At 37.6% G+C, this 19,526-nt stretch overlaps 1 protein-coding gene across 3 annotated transcripts in view; it reads right to left on the bottom strand.

Annotated features, from left to right (window-relative positions):
• Positions 1-19,152, bottom strand: part of VRK1 (VRK serine/threonine kinase 1) — an 83,471-nt gene extending 64,319 nt beyond the window's left edge. For all 3 annotated transcript variants that reach the window (XM_069465282.1, XM_069465283.1, XM_069465284.1), the window contains exon 1: positions 19,087-19,152. The gene's annotated coding sequence lies outside the window, so the exon portion shown is untranslated. The remainder of the gene's footprint in view (positions 1-19,086) is intronic.
• Positions 19,153-19,526: the final 374 nt, after the last annotated feature.

Here is a 19,526-nt window from a genome sequence, read left to right as displayed (position 1 = left end):
CTTTCCTTCCTCTTGTCATTTGTCCTGTAAAATTTCCCATTTTTATTTTTGCTGATTGTGGCCCTATATTTTCACTTAATCCATTTCCCTGTATTTTTTGTTATTGATGCTGTTGCTCAAATCATCCTACCTCTAGTATCAATGCCCTTCAGCCAAGACCACCAGAAATATACCTGTAGTTAAACAACGTAGGTTTCTTACTCATCGCAGTGAGGGAGAACTCACACCATAGGGAACCTGGGGCTTCTCAATAACAGGATGTTAAAATTTATTACAGGATTTGGGCTTGGTATGGTAATTTGAGGGCGAGTCTAGAAAGGGAGGGGTTTCTCTACACTGGATGCTGTCAGGAAGTGGGCCAATTCTGTGATTGGGTATTTCGATAAATCTTACCTAAGTGAGGGGAGACTGACTACAAGGAAGATAAAGCTGCAACAGGTAAAGAAGCAGCAGTCACCCATTCTGGCTATTTTGTAGGTGACCTTGGTTTTTGTCTGTACTTTGCTCATTTTAGCATGATCTGAGAAATTCTGTCTGAGGTTTTCTGTGAGATTGTTCATGTTCAGTGGGAGAATAGCACGGCCTAGCTGTTGAGTGCTGGGCCAGCTGCTGAATGTCAGAGACTGCTCTTTTCTTTTTTCTTTCGCACTACACAATGAAAGCCCCTTCAAGTTGGCCACTGTGTCCTTCTGATATGACCCCAACTGTCTTGGAGATTTTCCTTGCTTTCTGGTACAAGATGTTTCAGTTTCCTCCTGTAAATTTTCCTGCCCTAAACCTAAAATCAGCCACTTCTACAAGGGACCCTGTTTCATTTTAGTCCAATATGGTATTTGGAGACCAAAATCTGGACCCTAAGGTTTTTTGCTTCTAGGTTATTATTTCTAGGTCTTTCAAGTAGACAGAGCAAGAATTCTTTTTAAAGAGAATCACAAATTTGTACTGGTATTTCCCATTCAAATTTAAAATTATAAGGTTTTGCTTAACTTCACTGACTTTATATTTGTATCTCTTTTTCTCTTTTGTTAAAAATCTTGGTTCCTGGCCTGCTGTGGTGGCTCATGCCTATAATCCTAGCACTTTGGGAGCATTGCTTGAGGCCAGGAGTTCGAGACCACTCTGAGCAACACAGTGAGACCTTGTCTCTACAAAAATTTTTTTTTTTTTTAAATTAGCCAGGCATTATGGCACATGCCTGTAGTCCCAGCTACTCGGGAGGCTGAGGCAGGAGGATCACTTGAGCCCAGGAGTTTGCAGTTGCAGTGAGTTATGATCATGCACCACTGCACTCCAACCTGGGTGAGAAAGCGAGACCCTTTCTCAAAAATAATAAATCTTGGCTCCTAACAATGTTAACCTAAATATTTACCAGATAAATATTTTTTCTCTTTTAATTTTTAAAATTTTATAAAACATTTACATGTTTCCAAAGCCCAAACAATACAAAGTGTGTTCAGAGAATCCTAGATTCTATTCCCCTTCTCTTCTTATAAGTAATTGTTTTCATTAGTTGTTGGTTTATCCTTCCTGGTTTCCCTTTTTAAATAACAAATAAAATACATTTATCTGCATCCCCCCACATCTTAGGTAATAGGTAGAATATTATACACCTTGTTCTTCATTGTTATTTTTTCACTAACAATACATCCTGGAAAGCAATAGCAAATAGGCTCAGCTTCATTCACTAATAAAATGCAAATTAAAATCACAATGAGGCTTAATTTACAATTAAAATGGCATTTTTCAGCTATCAGATTAGTCAAATTCAAAGAGTTAGAAAATGCACTAGGTTGGTAAGAGTATGAGGAAAAAATGCACATTAGTTCAGTATTATCCATCAAAATTTTAAATGCACATCCCTTTATCCTACAGGTATACTCACATACTGTCAAATATACATGGATATCTACTGCATTACTGTATACAACAAAAGGCTAGAAAGATCCTTAATTTACAACAAGAGGAGACTTATTAAATGAACAATGGCATATCCAAAGAATGGAATATTATGCAATTTTAAAAATGAGGTAGATCTATATATACCAATATGGAATAGTCTCCAAGATATATCATTAAATGAAAAATGCAAGGAAAGAACCATGTATAAGAACATTCCTATTTATATAAAATAAAGGAACGTGTTTATACATAGGCTTCATAGGCTTGAATATGTATGACCACACCCAGGGAGTTATGCAACAATGTACCCCCCATAAATATATATGTCCACACCCAGGGAGTTGGGCAACAATGTACCCGCATTGAATATATATGACCACAGCCCGGGAGTTGTGCAACAATGTACCCCCATGTGTATATATAGCATATTACTAAGAGGCTATATAACCAAATAGTAGCAGAGGATGCCTTAAGGGTGGTAGGCTTACCTTTCATTCTTTACCCTTTTATAATGTTTACATTAATTATTGTGAGGAGGTAATTTTTCAATTGAGGTTTTTTTAATTCTTCACAAATAATAAAAAAAAAACTTTACTAAATGAAATGCCAAGTAACTCTTTTCTTTGTTGCTAATCTGGAATTTGTCAGTGCTTCTATAACAGGATCAGCACAAGTCAGCCCTACCAATTGCAATTGGTTAAAAACACTGCAATCAACTACGTAGAAAAACAATTCTCAATACTTTCATTTGCAGACAGAATCATACCTTCACGTTTTGATGGCAAATACCAGGTCAGCCTTTAATGAGTAATACTGTCTCTAAAAGACCAGAAAATTAAAATGAATACTGACATCAAGTACTTACATTCATATGATCATTTATTTTTGCTCAACTAATCCTGAGTAAAAATATGAATGACTGAATCTATACCAGGAAGAATCAAGTAACCATTAATTATAACCCACAGCTCTTACACATAAATGAACTAATATATTACAACTAATACCATCACTATTAAGCATCTATGTAGTAGGCTGTGTCCTGGGTAATTTAAACACATTATCTCTAATTCTTACAATAACCATAAAACATAGGTATAATTATACTGACTGTACATATAAGGAAACTGAGGATAAGGGAAATTAAATAATTTGTCCATGCCCTTATAACCAGTAAGAAGAAAAGCCAAGGTTCAAAAACCATGTATGGATGAGTGGATAAAGAAAATGTGGTATGTATACACCACAGAATACTACTAGGCCATAAAAAAGAATGAAATACTGTCCTCTGCAGCAAGGTGGATGGAACTGGAAGCCATTATCCTAGGTGAAGTAACTCAGGAACAAAAACCAAATACCACATGTTCTCACTTATAAGCAGGAGCTAAGCTATGGGTACTCAGGGGCATACAGAGTGCTACAATGGACAGTGGAGCCTCAGAAGGGGGAGGGTAAGACGGGTGAGGGATGAAAAATCACCTATTGGGTACAAGGCACACACTATTAGGGTGACAGGTACACTAAAAGCACAGACTTCACTAATATATAATTCATCCATGTAATGAAAAACCACTTATACCCCTAATTCTATTGAAATAAAGTATTCTTTTTGCAAAAATGCCTTTTTGTTAATTAAAAGAGACTACATACTACAGAATAAATCATTTGAAAATCAAGAAGTATTAACATAGGAAAATATTTGTTTTAATAACTAATGATATAGCCATAAATATAAATGCCATAAAAATAGTATAAAGGACCAAACAGAAACACACTCACAGGTTACTATAAATATGTATCCCACAGCCTAACTCAGTTAAATAAAAAGAAGCTGGATGACTTCCAAAGAACAAAAGGACAAAAGTAATGAAATAAATCACTGATATAAGTAAGGTCTTCCGAAAGGAGTTTTTAGTTGGTTTTTTTTTTTAACATATTGACATAAATTCAGTTGAAAAACCTGATGTAATAAACCACTACAGAATATATGGGAAAAGAAGTTAAAAAAATACATGTATAAAAATAGTACACTTAATAAGACCATCTTCTAGATTCTAGTGCAAAACCCTGAAGATGCTAAAGTCCATTTCTTCTGTAATCTCAGCATCTGAATGATGGCATTTTTGTTATTTCTTACTAAATGGTCCAGACAAAATCAAATACTCAAGAATCTAATTCTGCCCACATGCCAAAGAAAATAAGGTGAAAATCCCAGTCAGCACTGAGCAGTGTACAGAGCACTAGACTGTACAGCCTTGCACACGTTTTACAGCACTTGTGACACTATATTATCATTAGTTGTGTATATGTCAGCCTCTCTTGACATATTTTGTGAGAATCTGGACATCAGGGACCCTGTCTTACTCACCTTGCTAACCCTTCAGACTAACATATATGTTACTTGATGAGAAACCAATTGATATTTCTTAAGAATGAGCTGAAATAAAGTTAGTCTAGTTCTACCTCCTACAAACTTCGGCACCACCCAACTTCTCTTTTTCCCTCACCTATAAAATGAAAAGCTTGGATTAAAGTGGAAGTCACACATTTTATCTACTGGTTTGTAGAGAAAGAAGCATAGTTCATTTTAAAACCAGTATAAACCACAAAGGATCTATTCCAATAACCAACAGATGTGTATTTTCCAGGCTAAGGTAATCCACAATGTATGTTGCCAATGGAAGTTGCTGCCAAGAGAATGAAAGAGAGTTTGAAAACCCTCTTAACCCTCCTGCTTAATACAGAAAGACTGAACAGTCCCTGAACAAAATGGAAGAAAAACAAAAAAAAAAAAGTGTTTTGAGTTGAAAATAAATCAAAGTGAACATTAAAAGGTTAATGAACTCAGTAATAAAAAGACAACGAACCCAATTTAAAAATGAGTAAAGGATCTGGATAGACATTTCTCCAAAACAGATAAACAAATGGCCAATAAGTACACAAAAAGATATTCAACATCATTAGGTAAATGAAAATCAAAACCACAATAAGACACCACTTCACACCCACTAGGATGGGTATAAATAAAAAGACAATAAAAAGTATTGGTAGGATCTGGAGAGATCTGAACCCTTATACATTGCTAGTAAGAATGTAAAATAGTGCAGCCACTTTGGAAAAGTTTGGTAGCTCCTAAAAAAGTTAAACAGAGTTACCTAGGTATATACTCAAGAGAAATGAAAACATACATCCACACAAACACTTGTACACGGATGTTCACAGCATTATTTCATTTAACCAAAAAGTGAAAGCAACCCAAATGTCCTTCAATTGATGAATGGATAAATAAAATCTGGTATATCCATACAATGGAATATTATTCAGCAATTTAAAATATGTACTAATGCATGCTACAACATGGATGAAACTGGAAAACATGCTACGTGAAAGAAGTCTAGTCACAAAAGGCCATATATTGTATGACTCCAATTATGTAAAATTTCCAGAATTAATAAATTTATAGAGACAAAAAGCAGACTAGTGGTTTCTTAGGGATGGGATAGGGAGTGGAGAGTGACTGCTAATGGGTAAGGGCTTTCTTTTAGCATTGATGAAAATATTCTAAAATTAGATTGTGGTGATGGTTGCAGTTCTATAGCTACATTAAAAACTACTGAACTATACTCTTTAATGAGTGAATTATATGGTATGTAAATTATATCTCAATAAAGCTTTTTTAGTTAAAAAAAAAAAGTAAGTGAGGAAAAATGTGATAGCAAGTAGCAAGGATAACAACAGAAGGAACAGTAGCTACACTGGATTATACTGTTCTGTGGAAGCTAGACTAGACCTTTTGATAGAAGGGCAGAAATCACCCCAAAGCAGGCCACTGACAACGCAAACAAACCAGCAAATGGGAGATTTCCTGTTGCGTCATTCAGGTTGGTTCCTGGCTTACTCTTCTTAGGGGCACAAGCATAGTATGCAAACCTCATAGAGCAATTTGTAAGGCATGCCACTTTCCAGGAACAGATATGCAAGATGGGAGAGAGAATTTGCCAAGACTAAAACTCACTGATCACGAATGACTTTGCTGATTCCTGAAACGGTATCTGTGATTCTTTAAAAGTTCAATAAGAAACTAAAGCAACACGTAAAATGAATAGGATGTCCAGATTTTCCAAAATGGAATTGGTGTCCTGTATGATGACTTACTAAAGCAGAATGATGAGCTCCTAGCAAGGGACAGATATACCAAAAGGATCAGAAGAACATGAAATCCTGGACTTGCCAACATGATCAAGAAAGCTTTCAACAGCAGCTTAGATGAAGATCTACATGGCAAACTTACACTGGGGACAACATAAAGCTGGGAGATGTCATGAATACAGTAGATAAAAGAATTCAAATATAAGAAGATTCTAACAAGCATCAATGCAACTGTAAAACTAGGTAAGATGATCTGGCAAATCATAGCCAAAATGAAAATCAGAAAACATTTCATTCAAATCCTTCATTTTACAGATGAAGCTGAGGCCAGGGGGGTTTAAGAATAGGCCCAAGTGCAGAAGATTCATTAAAGGTAACTTAAGGCTGAGAATACAGGAATCCCAACTCCCAGACTGTGTCCACCTGACCCAATGCTACCTGCCCACTACTTGTATGGATAAGCATATGAATAAAAAGGAACACTGACCCCTACCTCACAACACACAAAAATCACTTCTGGGGACTTTGACCTTAACATGAAAGGCAAAATAGTAAGCCTTATAGAAGATAATATAAGAGAATATCATCATGACCACAGGTAGCAAAAACTCAAATAAGACACAAAGCACACTAACCATAAAGAAAAAGATTGATAAATTGGAACTAAAATTTAGAATTTCAGTTCATCAGAAACACATTACAAGAGTGAAATGGCAAGCCATAAAATAGTAAGAAATTTTTACAATTCATATATTCAACAAAGGATTCATATCCAGAACATATAAAAACTTCAACATTTCAATAAGAAAAAAGAGAATTCAATTTGTCAAAAATGGGCATAAGACTTGAATAGATACTTTACAACAGAGGATACCCAAATAGCTAACAAGTATATGAGGAGGTGCTGAAAGCATTAGTCATTAGGGAAATGCCAATGAAAACCACACTGAGATCTGCTAAATAACCACTAGAATGGTTAATTTTATTTTCTAATATTTATCTGACAGTATCAAGTGGACATAATGCTGCAGGGCAACTGAAACTCTCATACTTCAGTAAAAGTACAAACTGGTACAACTACTTTGGAAAACAGTTTGGCAGTATCTTTCTGTATCTATTAAAGCTAAACATATGCATACACTTTGACCAGGAATTCTACTCCTAGATTTATATACAACTAAAATGAATATATATGTATTAGCAAAAGATATGAATAAGAATGATTAGCAACATTATTCATAATTACCCCAAAGTAGAAAGTATTCAAATATGCATCTACAATACAATGGATAAATTTTGGTTTTTAATTTGTGGTGGCTTTAAAAAATGGCCAAAAATTCTTTGACACACATGAAGACATGAGTTCTATATTCCTTTCCCTTGAATCCAGGAAGGCTTTTGTCTATGTTAACCGATACAGTATGGTGGAAGTGATATTATATGACTTCTGAGGATAAGTCACCCTCAGGAAGCTTCTTCTGGAAACTCTCACCCAACATGCTATGAAAAGCCAAGGCCTCATGACCCCCCAGCGTGTAGGTGCTCCGTTCAACGGTACCAGATCATCCTGGTCTTCAAGACATCCCAGTCAAGGTACCATACACATGTGAGCAAAGGACCCTCTAAATGACTCTAGACCCCAACCATTGTAGAGCAGTGACGAGCCATCCCCACCAAATACCTAACCCACAGAATCCGTTGAGCATAATAAAATGATGGTTGTTTTACACCTAAGTTTAGAGTGGTGTAATCAATAACACTAATTCGTTATGCAGTAATCAATAACCAAAACTAGTATATGATGTAGAAATAGACAACCAGAACTACAGAGCTATTTAAAAAAATAACAAACTACATGCAACATGAATGAATCACAGACACAACACTGAGTAAAGAAAAGTCTGGCAAAAAAGAGTACGTAAGGTACCATTCCATTTACATTTGAGTTCGAAATCAGGCAAAACTAATCTATAGTTATATAAGTCAGAATGGTGGTTACCTTGGATGGGAGTAATCACTGGAAATGGGCACAGTAGAGGCTTCTGGAGTGCTAGAATAGTGAATGTCTTGATCTGGGTGGTGGTGATTACAGTGTGTTTACTTCATAAAAAAAAAAAATCACTGAGCTTGATGCTTAAGATTTGTGTACTTTTTTGTTACACTTAAAAAAAAATTTAATCAGTACAACTTGGTAAACCAATAGATGCAAGAGTGTGAAGGAGAAATGAAGGATGACTTCCAAGTCTTCAGGCATGACTGACTAGGTAGTACCATTAACTGAACAGATAAACCATGGGGCAAATAAAAACAGGAGCAGAAAGCAGCAACTATGTCGTATTCACACTTTGTATTTAGGTATCTACCATAGTACTTAACAGTCACTCTAGCTTACATGACACTCCTCTCATTACCAGCCTGCCTCTTTCACCATATTTTCTTGGTCTCTTTTGTTGCTTCCTTTCTGCCCAGCTGCCTCTTAATATTGGGATTAGTCAGGCTTCCATCCTCAATCATCTTTTCAATCGCGTACATGCATCTTTCTCCTGTATTTCCAACCTCAGTTGATAGCATCAACATATACTTGTTCTTTTAAGCTAGAAACTTCCAACTAGACCAAGAATTAGGATTCCAAAATATATTTAAAAGTTGCAGTTAGCTAAATTCAATAAAGAGAAATTTAATGGGATAAACATAAGCTCCCCTGGTCAAACCCCAAGACTAATGCATAAGAACAGGATGAAAAAAATGGCTTAGACAGATCTAGGGGTTTAATTCAACTCTGGGCTCAATGTATGATATGGTCATCAAAAGGATATAGCTGGCCAGGCGCGGTGGCTCACGCCTGTAATCTTAGCACTCTGGGAGGCCGAGGCGGGTGGATTGCTCAAGGTCAGGAGTTCGAGACCAGCCTGAAAAAGAGCGAGACCCCGTCTCTATTAAAAATAGAAAGAAATTATCTGGCCAACTAAAAATATATATAGAAAAAAATTAGCCGGGCATGGTGGCGCATGCCTGTAGTCCCAGCTACTCGGGAGGCTGAGGCAGGAGGATCGCTTGAGCCCAGGAGTTCGAAGTTGCTGTGAGCTAGGCTGACGCCGCGGCACTCACTCTAGCCAGGGCAACAAAACAACACTCTGTCCCCCCCCCCCCAAAAAAAGGATATAGCTGACATTAATAAAAATACAGTATGTAGAAGAAAGAAGGTAATAGTCTTCCCTATACTAACAGAAGAAAAGTGCTATATCTAGAACAGGAGATGCAACTCTATTGCTTATTATCAAACCATACCTGGAGTATTGCATTCAATGCTAAGCACTACAGTTTAAAAATGGGATTTTTTTTTTTTTTTTTAAAAAAAAGGAAAGCCACCAATGTGGTGAACTGACATGAAACCATGCCATACAAGGAACAATTAATGAACTGGAGATGTTTCAAGTCAAAAAGACTGAGATGCCTTGATGACCATCTTCACATAGTTGAAAGGATATTATGTAGAAGAGGGATTCAGCTTATTCTACATATCTCCAAAAGAACTGAGTACAAGGAATAAGAAAGAAGACTTCCAGTCAATATAAGAAACAACTTAGTAGCAGTCAAAATTGTAATAAAACAGGATAGGCTGTCTCTAGAGCAGTGGGTCTCAACCAGAGATGATTTTGTCCCCCTGGGCAGTGATGCTGCTAAATATCCAATAACACAGAGAGCAACAAAGAATGACCCATCTAAAATGTCAATAGTCCCATGGTTGAGAAATTCTGCCCTAGAGGTAATGAGTTCCCTGTTATATTGCAGGCATTCCCTTATAGGCCAGACCATGTGACGATGTCCAATAAATGATTTTCAAGAATGGTGGGAAATAAGTTCAAAAAGATTTTGTTTCAGATAACTCTCCAGAGAAAAATACCTTCAAGTACGTCTAAGTGATGATGGTGGTGATGATGACAAACATTTATTGAAGACTTACTGTGGGCCAGACATCACACCAAGTGATTCACGTACACATTTTAGTTAATTCTCACAACAACTCTGTGAAATAGGTATTATTTTTACCTTGATTTGGTTCAGTTGGATTGCTCTAATGTCGTATAGTCAATATTTGAACTCAGATGTACCAGACTCTAGTTACACACATCATTGTCCAATGAATAAATGTTAAATGATTTTTCAAAGCTTTTGTACTCTGGAAAACAAATGAAGAAACACATATTCCAGAAGTATCAGGACAATGTCTGAACAGGTTTGTCCTCACTACAAACCTAGCTGGCTAGGACAAAGAGGAAAGGATTACTTGAAGTAGTCCTGTGATGAAGGAGAGAACAATTATCTTGATTGTCCCCAATTGCCTACTTCTGTAAGAGCCAAGAAGCTCTTATATACCCATGGAATCTCAGTCAGAAGCTGGGATTAATGATGACATCCCTTTATCCATAGGCGTGAAAGCTCAGGATGGACAGACGTTTGAACATTCCCGACTGGGAATCCTGCCCTTAACAAATACACTAGATGCAGATACATGGTTTCTTGGCTGCCTACACTCAGGCCCATCTGTCAGGATGGCAGTGTGCCTGCTCACATGTTGGTCAAACTGTCACTAGGGCATAGGTGCCAAGCAATGATAGTTTTAAATGGGCAGCTTGCATAGCACTATAAGAGCTTGCTCTTCTGCAGAAAAAAAAAAAAAAATTCTGTGATAATACTGAAGGGCTGCAATCACAAGTGAAATATTCTTGGTCAATCTCAACATTTAAGTAGAAAAAGATCTAGACTAGTAGAAAATAATCAGACTAAGCAAGTTAAACATAAAAAGTACTTTGAAGACAAGTAAATTGTTACACGAAAGCTTTTCACACTGCTCATCTTTCATTAATATGTATCATGGTAACCTCTTATGCAATGAAATCCTTGGCTCAACAAGTAATCACTGATTTTAAAAAAATGGGATGATATGCTTTTTTGTGTTCTAAATAAAAGAGCAGGAATGTACTGATTTCTAGTAGTTTGTCTTATACTATATAGGTTCTATTTGTTGGCTGGTTATTTCAAAAATGACGGAAGTCTAATCTATATCCAAGACTAATCTTTTAAATGCACAAAGGAAAGCAGAAACCCAATGAGATTCCTACAGATGAACAGGGGAAAAAACTATAACTTGTATGGAGAAAGAAACCAAGAACTGAAGTAGGTGCTAAGAAAACAGAACCTGAGTATTTTCAGTCATGAATTTAAAAATTAAGACTCAAGGGCAGAACCATAGATCTGTTACCTGTCACATCCCCTGACTATAAGCAAACTGTTCCTACACTATATCTAGGTTCCTATTCTAGCCTTAAATATCTTCTAGATTACTGGCATGAAGTATCTAATGTCTTTACTGTCTGGAAATTTTTCCCTAAAAGCAAAACCCTAATTCTACAGTTTGAGTCATTTGTTCTTATTCAGTACTCAGGGATTCGGAGGAACAGCTGGTCATCATCATTCTCTGTATAGTTCTTCACATACAAGTACCAGGACATGCTGATTAAATAACCCCTGAGTCTCCTCTTTGCCATGATAAATAAATCTGATTCCATTAACTTTTTCTCATTGGATCAATATATCAACTCCCTGCCTTTATTATTTCAGTTGCTCAACTCTTGGACCTTTCTCAGGCCTGATAAGAAATGTCACTCACATCAACAATGAGCCAATAGAAACTACTCTCTTCCCACATGTACAACCCAATAAAAGTAGCATGAATCTAAATGACTTTGAAAGACCAGCGGAATTTTCAGTATTCATCACTGAGGACAGCAGTAAAAGTTTGACTTTTACACTTCTAGAAGATACTAGGAATTTATAACATTCTGAAGTACCACCACTTTTTTAGCTTTCTGTTAGACATTTGTAACACAAAACAAGTCAGTCAAGTTAAGGGTCCTGATTATATCCGGTTCTTCCTACCAACACATCACTGCCATACATGGCCCTAAAACAACTTCTCTTAAATACCATTACCATCATATCATTTTCCTGCTCAAGAACATACAGTACCTTCCTAGTAACCAATGAAATTGCCTATAAACTCTTGAATCTTGCCAGCAGTTTATAACTTATGAACCAATTGTCTTTCCTTACTTCCTTCTACCCCTTCACTTGTGTGACTCCCCAAACCAGCCAGTTTTTATTTTCTCTAGAACATAGCATTCATTGCTCGTACTATTCTCTAAAATGTTTTCACGTTTTCTTAAGACTCAAGCCATGTCATACCTTCATAAATCTGTACTTAATTGCTCATTTCCTTCTGTCTTTGTTCTGGTACTCAGTTTACAGTGTATGGCCAACTGATTTTTGATAAAGGTTAAAAAAAAAAACTATCCAATGGCGAAAGGGTAGTCTTTTCAACAAACGGTTTTGGAGCAACTGGACATCCACAGACAAAAGGAAAAGAAAAAAGAGCCAAGATATAAATCTCACATAGTGTGCAAAAAAATGAACACAAAATGGATCACAGATCAAAATGTAAGATTTAAGTAAGAGAACATCTTCCTGACCTTGAGTTAGGCAGAGAGTTCTGAGATGTGCATGACACCAAAAACACAATCCATACATCAAGAAGTTGGACTTCATCAAAATTAAAAACTTTTGTGCTGCAAAAGAAACTGTAAGAGAATGAAAAGACCAGTCAGAGACAGAGAGAAGACATTTACAAATCATATATTTGGCAAAGAACTTTTTTCCAGAACTTACAAAGAACACTCTAAATTCAACAATAAGAAAACAAACAATCACAAAACGGGCAAAAAACGTGAAAAGACAAGTCACCACAGATATGAATGGCAAATAAGCACAAGAAAAGATCAGCCATTAGGGAAATGCAAATTAAAGCCATGATGAGATAACACTACACACAAAAAACCCACCAATATCAAATGGCGATGAGGATGTAGAGAAACTAGATCTCTCATATAGCATAGTCCCCCCCTTATCTGTGGGAGATAGGTTCCAAAACCCCCAGTGGATGCCCGAAACTGAGGATAGCACTGAACCCTATATATACTTTATTTTTTCCTATACATACATACCTGTGATAAAGTTTGATTTATAAATTAAGCAAAGTAAGAGATTAACAATAACTAAAAATAAAATAGAATAATTATAACAATATGCCAGCATCACTACTCTTGTGCTTTGGGGCCATTAAGTAAAATAAGGGTGACTTCAACACAAGCATTGCAATACTGGGTAGTCAAACTGATAATCTAGGGCTACTAAGTGACTAACTGGCAGGTAGTATATAGAGTGTGAATACACTGGACAAAGGAATGATTCAATCTCGCCTGGGACAGTGAGTCGGCATAAGATTTCATCATGCTACTCAGAATGGTGTGCAATTTTAAACTTATGAATTATTTCTGGAATTTTCCATTTACTATTTTCAGACCATGGTTGACCAGGGTAACTGAAACTGCAGAAAGCAAAACTGAGGGTATGGGGGAGACTACCATAGGGATGATAAGATTGTAAAATGGTGTAGTTACACTGCAAAAGTTTGGCAGTTTCTTAAGTTAAACAAACACTTATCATACAACCCAACAGCTGAACTCTTGGACATTTATACTAGAAAAATGAAAACTTACATTCACACAAAAACTTGTACATGACTGTTCATAGCAGCTTTATTTGCAATCACCAAAAATCAGAAATAACCCACATTTCCTTCCATGGGTAAATAAACAAAATGTGATACAGCCATACAATGGACAAGCAGAGTACAATTACCAAAAGCAGGAAATTGACACTGATACAGTATTAGTAATTAAACTTATTAAAATTTCATTTTTTACATCCTTTCGTGTGTTTATGTAATCCTATGACATTATATGTATACAGATTCATGTAACCATCACCATAATCAGGACACGGAACTATTCTATCATCCCAAAGAAACTCAGCGCTAACCCCAGAAAAACTGGTCTGTACTCCATTTCTATAATTTTGTCAGTTAGAGAATGCTATACAAATGGAATCATAAATCACATAAGCTTTTGAGATTGGCTTTTTTCACTCATCCACATTGCTGCATGCAGTAATAGTTTGTTTCTTTTTGTTAATGGTGGTGTTCCCTTCTATGACTGAACCAAGTTTTATTTAACCATTCACCCACTGAAAGAGATGTAGGTTGTTTCTGGGTTTTGGCTATTATTAATTAAGCTGCTATGAGCATCTATGTACAGGTTTTTGTGTGAACATAAGTTTTTATTTCTCTAGGATAAATGCCCAGGAGGGCAGCTGCTGGGTTGTATGTCAAGTGCATGTTAACTTCTTGAGAAACTGCCAAACTAATTTCCAGAGTGGTTTCACCATTTTACATTCCCACCAGCAACACATAAGAAGTAAGTCACAATTTCTAAACTATTTTCTACAAATCTTAAAAACCAACAAGGTTAAATCTCTTAAATGTTATAACCTAAACTTAAGTTTTTTTCAGATGAATTTTAAAACTTCTCCTGATTCCCAAATAAGAGACTTCTTTTTTCTCATCACCTCAAACAAAGAATTTACACAGGTGACCCTTGAACACCCAGGTGTGAACTGCAAGGGTATACCTATATGCAAATTTTCTTCTGTCTCTGCCACCCCTAAGGCAGTAAGACCAACCCTTCCTCTTCCTTCTCTTCTTCAGCCTACTCAATGTGAAGATGATGAGGATGAAAACCTTTTGATGATCCACTTCCACTTAATGAATAGTAAATATATTTTTCTTATGATTTTCTTAATAACATTTTTCTTTTCTCTAGTTTAAGAACACAGTATATAATACATATAACATAAAAAGTATGTGCTAACTTTTTATGTTATCGGTAAGGCTTCCAGTCAATGGTAGGCCATTAATAGTTAAGCTTTTGGGAAGTCAAAAATTACACTCGGATTATTCACTGTGTGCGGAGTCAGCACTCCTAACCCCCAACTTATTCAAGGCTCAACTATAATTACATATAATTTATATATTGATAGCTGTTGCCATATTATATAGTAAACTGCCACAAAAAGCAAAAAAGGCAACTTTGAAGCCTACAGTAGAAAGAGTAAAATCTATTCCTGCATCTTCCAGTCTATAAAGGCTTAAGGTATAACAGCACTTTCTAACATTGAGTATTGTGAATTACAATCACAATGCGTTAATACATAGTAACATCAAATGATGACATTTGTTTAGCTGTTACTTCGTAAAACAATTTGAGAAAATCAAATAACCTGAAATAAAGCTGTAATTAGCTACATGTCTAACTTCATGGTTTACTTTTTTAAAATTTTAGATATAATTGACAATTAGATAATGCAGTCTCTTCTGGGTTCTTAAAAGAAGTAGCTTAAGTCTAGAGCAGACATATCTGCCAACATGTAAGCAGCAGCTAGACAGCCAGTTCACAAAGAGAAAATAAAATAAATGCACAGAAAAAAATTATAAGACCTCAGAAAGAGTGGAATAGTACTGCCTTGTTCCTAATGACTTGCCAGTCTCATGTTTAGTCCTTTGCAGACCAACTATATTGTACCTGAAAATGAACTCTATTAAGAAACACATATCCATCATCAGCATATTTGCTTAAAAAGTATGACAGAACGTTTCCAACTCTCAAATTATCTTGCAATTCAATATGACTTCCATCTACTATATCTTCCACTTAGTGAATACAACTTATTGATAAACATTTTAGTATGCACATATATTTAATGTTCATCCTAAACATTTGCCAGTCTGAACAGTATATGCCTTAATCTTCAAATCCTAGAGTGCTGGTTTCCATCCTATGGGAACCTATCATAGAGAGAGAGGAGTTACTGCAAAGAATCATCAAAACCCATGTATTTACCTAAATGACTAAATAAATACTATGACTCACAAACATATTTTGCCAAGTTGACAAAGATACTGTAGCTAAAAAAATTCTTAATAAATTTGTTGAAGAATGTCAATAATAGTTTCTTGTCATTAGTATTTACTGATGAATATTAAAAATCTAACACCTAATATGGGGAGAAGGGCACACCTCATACCTTTCTAGACTCTCTAGAGCACTTTTTTATTTTAAAGTAATGCCCATATGTCATCCAGAACAAGAGTAGTAGGATGCGCTTGAATTTGAAAGCAATGATTTAAAACAACATTGGGAGAGATGGAGCAGGAGTAGGAGTAATTGGGAAAGTACATGACATTACATCAAAACAACTTCAGAATGCTGGGTGCCTAAATATCATGGGGGGAGGGGAATTAAAGGGCACAGCACTCTTTGCTTCTTTATAAAGGCAAGTAGGAACATATTCACAGGAATTTTGGTCCAAAGTGCCAAACATATCCCAGAATACAAACACATCTTGGGTATAGCATCTAGCTTAATGTTTTGTCAGGATTCTATCACCTCTTTAAATTAATCTTGCATCTTTATTAAAAATTTTCTACACTTTATCATTAACAGTGCAGTTTTTCAAATGTGCCCTAGGCATTTACTGACTTTTTGTGTGCTGGATGGTCAAAAAGTCAAAAAAAAAAAAAAAAAAAAATGACCTACATTAATTTAAAACAAAGAAAACTTGCTTCAACAAAACACTACAATAGCAAGCATAGACTTTGCACCTAGCACAATTCCTGGCAAATAGGAAGCACATGATCTCTGTTGAATAAATAAGTCCATTTCTTCTCAATCCAAAAAATAACCCTGGCAAGCATGTAAAATATCCTACCAGTCTGAAAAATAGTCTCCAATCCTATTCAGTTACCAATCCATTCTAGGAACCCATCAAGACCAATTTTCATGAAAGCCTCACTCACACACACAAAGAGGCAGCATTTAATTCCCATTAGGCTCACTGCCTGATATATGGAGATATGAGCATTTGCACATTTGCATAAATTCAGGAGTCATCCTTCATTTGATATAAGGTAAATTTGAAAGCTTTGTTTCATTTCCAGATAAGTTTTATTTTTCAAATCAAAAATTTTTTTTAAAGTTTTATTTTTCAAATCAAAATTCTATTCATAGTACATATTTTATTAAGGATGCTTTTAAGGAAAAAAAAACAGTTGTCAAAATTAAAATCTTGTTTTTTCTCTTCTAGACATCTGGGACATTCACTTATATATTTATTATTACTTCACATTAGTTCTCAAATTTTTAAAAAACCTGGCCTATTTCCTTAAGAAATTTAATTTTAGGGTCTGTCAACATTTTGAATGCATTACTGTTATTTTTAAAATATACACTTGCATACTGGAATAAAACTTAGCATAAGCTTTCCATATAACCATTTCCTGGGCACTTACTAACTTACTATATGCCAGGCTCCATGCTTAACACATTACTCCATTATCTCATTTGTTTAACAAATATCTTCTCATAATTCTAGCAGCACTGAGCATAACAAGAAGCCACTGCACTACAAGACTGATATTTGTACTGGATACCCGTACTAAATTGACAGTAATGCCTAACACAAGGTTATTGTTATTAAATTCAAGTTGTGTTACTGTATTAACACAGAATCTGATCAGCAACGCTGAGACGCACAGAGAATACCATCTGTGGTAGCAGCAACAGAGAAAGCTATTATTGACTACTTCAGTTACATTCCCTTCTATAGGTAGCAGATGAACATCATCTTACCTACCCAGAAATTTAATTCCAATTCCATGTATGCCATGTTGAACAACATAAATGTAACCTGAGCAAAATGACTATATAAAAAACCCCTGCTTCCTTCCGAAATTACTTTAAAATTGTGGATTAAATTCTCCCCCAAAGTATCATGCTCAGCATGTCCAAAAAAAAAAGGTGCCTTTTTCTGAACTCTTGAAAATAAGTGCTTCTACATTTTTTTCACTCTTTTGAATTTCAGACTCAACAGATGGGCAATTCAAGTAAAAAATAATAATAATTATTACTATTAATGAGGTTCTTCAACAGTTCCCTAAAAGCACCCCCCTCCTAATAGCAAAACTGATATTTCCCAGTTGATCCAAGAAAGAGAGGCGGGGGCAAGGGGGTGGAAGAGACTATACAAAGAAAAACAAGAACGAGTGGACTGGAAAGAAAACTGGGGTGGCCTCCACAGGAACCCAGTCTCTGTTTTTCTCTCTCTCCTATCTCTCAGCGATTCTGGTGCTGTTTGTCAAATTTAACTAACTCTCCTAAGAGTTTTGAGACCAGAACCAAAAACTATTTCGGCGGTAGGAAAACCCGTGTGTTGCCCTTAGATGCAGTTGCATCAGTCAAGGGTGCGCCCTGTCCGCTGGGGAGAGAACAGAGGAACTGTCCAGAGGGAAACGAAAATCTCTTGTAAAAACCGACCGCGACTCTAGCGCCTTGAACCATGCCCGAAAGTAAGTTCTAGGGGCCTGACCGCGACATGACAGGTAAATAAAACAAAAGGGAGGCCTCGGGGTCCCCGGGCCAGGACTGCTCCCCTCAGCGGGGGTAGGCGCCTTGTCCCCGCTCAGCTCTTAAGCCTCCTCTGAGAGGCCCTCCCTGACCACCGAACCTAACCCACACTACTCCGGCCACCGTCACCTGTCCCCATTTTAAGAAAGGTTTTCGGTATCCGCAAAGTACGGTATTTGCGCATATCGTGTTTCCCTTCTAGAATACGAGCTCCGTGGCGACAGAAGGGCCTCGTCGGTCCTGGTCGCCCTCAGCGCCAGGCTGACACACAGACCGGGTTTCTCAGACGAGGCCCCGAGCGCTGAGGCGGCGATGCAAGTCTGAGCGCGTTACGGTGCCCGCCAGAACATGGCACTAACTTGGGGGGCCGGCCTGGGGCCCCGAAAGGGCCTGAGGGAGACCGGGAAGAAGCGGGCGCCGGCACAGGCTAAGGCGATGCAGCGCATACCGGCCCCCAAGAGCGGTCGAGCCCGGCGGCGCCTCCCGCAGCCCCGCGCCCGCAGGCCACCCCCGGTCACCGCCGTATGGAGGCCCAGCGCTGGCCCCGGCCCCCGGCCGCCCGTCTCCGCGCCCCCGGCTCTGCGCGCGAGCTCTCCGGCCGCGCCACCGGCGGCCTCCCTACCCGGAGCCGCAGGCCGGACGCCTTCTGCCCAGTACGAACTTCCCGCCGCTTTAGCCGACTCGCAACTCGGCAGCGGCGCCGGCCCCTTCACACCCGGCAGTACGGAGCCTCCCCATTGGCTCCGGACGACGCTGGGAGGCGGGACGCGCGGGACCGCGTAGGGGCCAGGCAGGGCCCGCGCCTGCCCTGCTGCCTTCCGGGAATGCCGGGAGCTGTGGTCCCGCACGCCCGCGGCTTCCTGGGAAGTGTAGTCTTTTAGTCCAAGTGAGGCTGCAGTCCTGCCCCCAGGGCTTCTGGGAAATGTGGTTTACAGCCTCTGCTTCTGCCCTTCTGATCAAATACAGTACTGTACCCATCAATGCCATAGGAACCGAAAGAAATATTCCCAGTGTTCGGGGTAGCTTGATTTAATAAACGTGTTGACAAAGGGTTGGATGTAA

This window comes from Eulemur rufifrons, chromosome 2 (assembly GCF_041146395.1).
Source record: "Eulemur rufifrons isolate Redbay chromosome 2, OSU_ERuf_1, whole genome shotgun sequence".
NCBI classification, from domain to species: domain Eukaryota; kingdom Metazoa; phylum Chordata; class Mammalia; order Primates; family Lemuridae; genus Eulemur; species Eulemur rufifrons.
Note: the sequence above shows the minus strand (reverse complement) of the source record. Positions and strands in the feature narration are given on the sequence as shown.